Raw genomic sequence first — 6,631 nt, forward strand, 5'->3', positions numbered from 1 at the left:
CCAAGATACTCAAAAACGAATTAAGGAAGCCAACATGGAACGAATCATTACAAGAGGAGCGAGATTATGTAGCCAATCCCGTGGAGTGCTACAATTTCCTCATCAGTGATGGAACTAAACCATTAAAAAAGCATCAAAGAAGCTCACATGTTTTGTATAGGTAATATGTGCCATTTTATCATTTACGTACGTATAAGTTTTATATGGACTAAAAGCATTAGGACGAATTTCTGCAGAATTAATAGCATACCTCAAGTTCTCTGACCAATTGTTTGGCTGTGGTAGACGATACTATAATTCTACGCGCAGTTCGAGAGAGAAATCTTTCACCAACAGCCTTATCCAAGAAGCACAAGAAGGAAATATGGTAATCGCCCACATTCAGAAGCCCCACCTGCATGTTCTTAAAATGATAGTCCGTGGATGGATTACAACAGTAATAACATTGCATTTATGAAAATAATGGGCCAAATCTGTGTCATTTTCGACACCTTTCATATTTCATTTTGCTGGAACAAATTCAATTCAGGTCTGGTTGGAATAATATCTTTGAATTAGCATATTCGAAACTAAAATCGTGGTAATCACCATATCAATCATCACAAAACTGTGTTCTAAGTGGCATAATCATCTCCCTATTGTGGGAGAGGTCAAGGTTCAAACCCGATCAAATAAAAAAAAAACCCACACAACTGTCATTAAAGAAACTATATATGTTCTGCGATTTTTCACAACTTCTGCAGATTCTTACTAAGAGCGGCAAATCAGTCAAGGTCACAAATGTATCAAAACATTTCTCTATAGATGAAACTGAGTAATAGATATGTCCCAATATTGAAAAACTGAACCTACAAATGGAAAGTATAGCAACTTAACGGTTTACGTACGATGGATTCAAAGTTGAGACCACGTAATGACTTCAAGTAACTCTTGAAGGGTTACATAACCACTTGAAATTGACAAAAGAGGAAATAATCATTACTGTAAACCAATATGATAAAATTCACAATTATGAAATCATTTTCTAACACAAAACAATGTATACAAATTCCAACAATGCATGTGCATACACATATACGATGATCACACACACACACACACACACCAGGAAGAGTAATGAAGGCATCAGCCTGACTAGCCATCTCTGCCTTTCTTTGATGCATATCAGATACTGCACAAACTTCTCCAATCGGTTCCCCCGTTATCTGTGCATTTAGTACTCAAACTTTAAAGAAGATCGAGAAACAAAAGAGAATAGGAAAACAAAAAAGTTTCGTTCCGTACAGTGCCGGAGCCAGGAATCTAGCGTTACCCGGGCTAGAATTTTAAACTCAAACATCTTTTAATATTTTAAATTGATCTACCCGGGCTAATATCAAATTTATTCAAAATTATACAAAAATTTACATATAAATTTTTAAAAAAAATTTGTACACCCGGGCTAAAACCCGAGTACAACAAGCTGTACCTCCGCCCCTGGTTCCGTACCTCTTTGAGGCATGAGAGTCCTTGGAATAACCCTGCAAAAAAACTATATTATTTATGGCACGAGATGGAAAATGAAGCAATACCTTAGCTCATGAACAAAGACATGTAGATCCATGAAAAACCTCATGCCAAATTGGACATTTAACTTTTAGGGTAATACCTCATGAACAGCAGAATGCATGTACTTGGAGTGAGATGCGTAAGATTTATGATTTTTTTTTTTACAAAAATGTAAGATTCATGATGTTGGTATGACAATGTACACAAACTTTCAATCTATCGAAGCCCTTGAAAAAAGTAATTATTGTGTCACATAAACAATAAAGTTATAAGAACATTTGATCCTGTGATGTCTGCCTTTGGTGTGGGAGAAGGAACCCTTTTCAGGAAAATTAGAGAATCTTGCATGGGCCAAACAAAATATTGTAATCACAAGGGGACATGATAATTGTCACTTGAAAGTTGAAACTTCCCTTATATTAAAAATGAAAAACTCTAAGAAGAAAAATTCTACCCAGCATGCATATGTACAGCCCATTCAAATAAGGCTTAGAGCAGAGAGCATTCAAATGCAGAATGAAGTTTTTGTCCCTAAGGCATTCTTAAAAATGTGTTAGATTTAGCTTTTCATTTAAAAGGGGTACACTTTAAAGAGCCAACACACTCCGAATTAAATGACTCTTAGACTTCTGCTCCGGCTTCTCTCTACAAGATCAAAATAAGAACTCAATTTTCTCTGATCTTCCAAAACATAGAACTGCTTGTATTAATTCACTCATACATCTGCTCGCTAGCGGCTTCAAACTTTGGCATGAATGCAATAATCTCAGAATCCATATGCTCACATGCATACTCGAAATGAGACGAACAAACAACGCAATCCGCATTCATATTAGTTTCTGAGAGATACATTTAACGCATACACATGTCGAACTTGTGTCATGCACACAAGAGATTATCAAATAAACTCAGTCCATGCATGATTTTTTTTAAAAAAATGTTAAAAGATAAAAAATTTCACTGCTAAGGATACATCCAACTGACAACAGTTAAACCATCTAATATTTTTTTTTAATGAGTGCCGTGAGGAGGGAGCAAACCCTAGAACACGGCGCCCACCATCATGAACTGCCTGAGAAACAAGACCCATCAAGCCCACGCTTCCACCTCCATACACCAAATCAATCCTTCTTTCCACCTTCAAAACAAAAACAATAAAAAAAATGAAAACCAAAACCCAAAAACCCATTTGCTCATTTTTCACGTTATAATCATCACAAATCTTGAAAACCCCAATATTACACACAATTAATTTTGCATTGGTTCATTGAAGAACTCAGAAAATGATGTCAAGAATTGTGCAAAATCATAATTCTGTGTATGATTGATTATACGTGCATGAAAATATTATACGAACAAATTTGCATCGAAACCCGCAACCAAAAAAAGATGACGAAGGCAGGCAAGGTAATGGAGGAGACCGAAACACGCTTAAAAGTGTCATGATTTCAAACTTACAGCTAGCAAATCCCTTCTCTCTCTCTCATGCCAAACAAAACTTAAACCCTAATCCAACTTCCAAAACCCATATTATATTCCAAAATCTATCTTAAGCTCCAAGTTTCGACACTCTCGTGGTTCAATAAAGACATTTTCTTCTTTTTTTTCCCACAGCCGAAATTAATTTTAACCTTATATATTCTTTTCACAAAATGACAATTTTTTTATTAAAATCTTTTTTTCTATTTTATAGTTATAAATTTAAATTTTCACCCTTTTCACTTTCCTCCAAATGCAAACTCAACTCTATAATATCACTTTTTAAAGCTTATTAGCATAAGTTTATTTTGTAAAAGTTAACTTAAATATTAAAAAAAAATATCATGATCAATATACATGCGCGGTTTTACTTAAAAGAGTAGGTCTCTTGTGAGACGGTCTCACGAATCTTTATCTGTGAGACGGGTCAACCCTGTCGATATTCACAATAAAAAGTAATACTCTTAGCATAAAAAGTAGTATTTTTCATGGATGACCCAAATAAGATATCCGTCTCACAAAATACGACCCATGAGACCGTCGCACACAAGTTTTTGCCTACTTAAAATCAGAGCGAGTCTCAATGTGATACTAACGAACTACAATCGCTAAGTTGCGTGCAAGGCTGTACTTAGGCAGGCCTTTCTATTTTTAATTTTTTTATATTATGATTTTGGTCAAAACTTGTATTTAGTTTGGTTAAGTTAAGAAGAAAAATAAAGACGGAAGATAGAAAATTTAAAATTTTTGTATTTAAAAATTTTCTAGCTTCGTCATTGGTTGCGGGACTTTAAAAATAAATTATTTTGAACGCAAACTTGTTTCAAGTTAGTGATAAAATTCGAGCTAATGGCTCTATTTTGCTAATTTTATTCTCTTGTTAGAAGTTCCGTCAACATTACACACGTCGCTTAGTTTTGATTACGAGACTCAAATTCGAAATCAGGATTAAAGAAAAATCGAATATCTTACCAATAAAATCTTGAGGCCTCAAATTTTAAGTCTTAAATATTGTGATTTGATTTTGAAGATGACAATTGGAGAAAATCATGTTACTATTTTAGTACGTTTGATTCCTTGTTTCACTCCCATCCAGTTCTTTTCAAATCCAAAACCAGGAGAGAGAGAAATGGTTGAAATTTAATCACCCAAATATCACGTTGGATGCCTCGTCTCATGCAAATTAATTTTCATCTCTTCAACTCTAAAATTCCAAAGTCATTTCAAACTGTTGGAAGAGAAGAACTACCGCCTCTTTCTTAACAAATTCATCTGCCTGTCTGGTTTCGGAAACTCGCGGTGAGAGGAAGTTCAAGAAAATGGGAATCCTCGACCCGAAGGAGAAACCCGTAATCGTATACCCTTCAGTGGGCAGATACGATCAAACGCAGTACCCTCCAATGTCCCTTCGGGCTATTCTTTTCCAATGCACCCTGTGGCCTACTCTCCTTCATTCCATAGTCAGGGAAACTACCAAATTTACGCCCTGAATCCGCATTTTTTTTCGTGCAACGCACACAACTATCAGAACCCGTATCTCCCTATGATACCTGAGCCCAAAAAGCCGACCACATTTGGCCGAGTGATGCTGATCTTGATGATCCTCCTTGTAGCCTGTAGGCATTATGTGCACCATGAGTCTAGTCAACTCCTCTTCGGAACCTATATCCCCGGGTTTCAAGTTACGTCCCTCAATCTATCAAGCTTCACCGCCACGGGACGACCTTTACGGCCAAATGGGGCGCCAATGTCACCGTCGCGAACTTAAACGAAGATCTCGAAATCCACTTCAGTAAAGTAAAATCTCGTGTCTTCTACAGGGAGGCCATGACGGGGATCGCTTCCCCACGATGACATACTAAGAGAAGATCTAAGACTGTACCGGTTCCAAATCATAGTATTTTTCACAGTTCTAAATTTCCAAATCATATCCAATAACATGTAATTTAATATTGTTGGAAATAGTTTAAATATAAATTAATCCCGTTGCTTCAAAAACTCAATTTTTTTAAATGACTATGTTCTAAGTTCATTTATTAAAAATGTTGTTCCAAGTAAAAAGGTAAGTCTTTCGGAATCTGTGGCCGCCCACAACTTTTCTGAATGAATATGAATATTCTTGCCCTCTTTTTAAATGCCTTATCTTGGTATCCTTACTTTATTTCTTTTCTTGAAAATCTGTTGATTATCCTCTTACTCCTCATATTTTATAACTTTCAATTTAGCTTATCATTTTAAATTTCTATATCGACTAGTAAATATGATTATTAGAACATAATAAGAAGCTTTACTCGCACGAAAAATAATCAAGACGTCGGATAGTTGGGAAAAATTACTTTGTGGTATTAAAGCTACAATTTCGCATTAATTAACTCAAAATCATGTTGTAAATACAACATTTAAGATGAGATACATCATTTAAATGTTGAAGGAATTAACTAGATAAAATAATGTTGGTGGTTAGTGGTTACACAAACTAATTTCAATGATTCCTTTCTTGGTGGGACGGGCCTAAAAGTTATATTTGGTTCTGGTATATACCATACCCAAACTCGAAGCGGGTGGGTTTTGGTGGGCCCAATTAAGCCCAAAACTTTTTACTGATTTCGGAATTATCGAATTAAATACTTGTCAATGTGTGTGTATATATATATAAAGTCGAGATTCTCCACTCTATCGCCTTTGTTGTATTCTTTCGTTTAGAGTGGTCGAGTCGAGAATGATTCTCAAAATTATTATATACCAATTTTTAGAAAAATGTGGACATAACAAAAATACAAGTGTAGCTTCAAGACTTACTAAAATAAAAGTAATTCGGTGACACTCCATCGTTTATATTTGAAATATGAGTAGGTTTTTTGTGAAACGTTCAAAATCTGTGAGACGGGTCAACCTTATCATATCACAATAAAAATTAATACTCTTAGCATAAAAAGTAATATTTTTTCATGAATGACCCAAATAAGAGATCCGTCTAATAAAATACGACTCGTTATACCGTCTCACATAAGTTTTTGTCTTGAAACATAGAGTAGTTCCTTAACATACAATTAGGTGGATAACTATTAAAAAATTAAGACCACTGGAAATGTAATTGATGTGAAAACATGGTATGAAACATTCCCAACATGGGAAAAAAAGGTTCTCATTGTAAAAGAAAATGGGTAGTTAAAAAATTTTGGTAAAAACTTGTGTAACACGATATCACGGGTCGTATTTTTGAGACGGATTTCTTATTTGGATCATCCATGAAAAAATATTATTTTTTACGCTAATTGTATTATTTTTTATTGTGAATATCGATAGGTTGATCCGTTATCGTGATCTACTTTACTCCTAGTATAAAATAGGTGCAAATAATGCATTTACTAATCTTATTGTATAGAAATAAATTACGTTTTGAAGTAAAACTACTAAAAATTTGGATGATCGGATGGGTCTCTCAATAATTTTGAGAAGGTGAAATCTATATTTAAAATAAAAATAATATATGTTTTTCTTTCTCTTTTTTAGCTCTAAAATAGCAATTATCGGGAAAAAACACTAAAATAGTATAATCTTGTTCACCCATGTCCTAAGTTCGTTTGAAAAGCCTATATTAACA

The 6,631-nt window shown here is 34.5% G+C and overlaps 1 long non-coding RNA gene across 1 annotated transcript; it reads right to left on the reverse strand.

Moving 5' to 3' along the window:
- Positions 1–757: 757 nt before the first annotated feature.
- LOC142545700 (uncharacterized) lies at positions 758–2,930 on the reverse strand. Its single transcript, XR_012820321.1, has 3 exons — positions 2,589–2,930; positions 1,489–1,520; positions 758–1,205 (listed from the first exon to the last, which is right to left on the reverse strand). It is a non-coding gene; the product is annotated as an uncharacterized LOC142545700 (long non-coding RNA).
- Between the last annotated feature and the right edge of the window lie 3,701 nt (positions 2,931–6,631).

This window comes from Primulina tabacum, chromosome 5 (assembly GCF_025594145.1).
Source record: "Primulina tabacum isolate GXHZ01 chromosome 5, ASM2559414v2, whole genome shotgun sequence".
NCBI classification, from domain to species: Eukaryota; Viridiplantae; Streptophyta; class Magnoliopsida; order Lamiales; family Gesneriaceae; genus Primulina; species Primulina tabacum.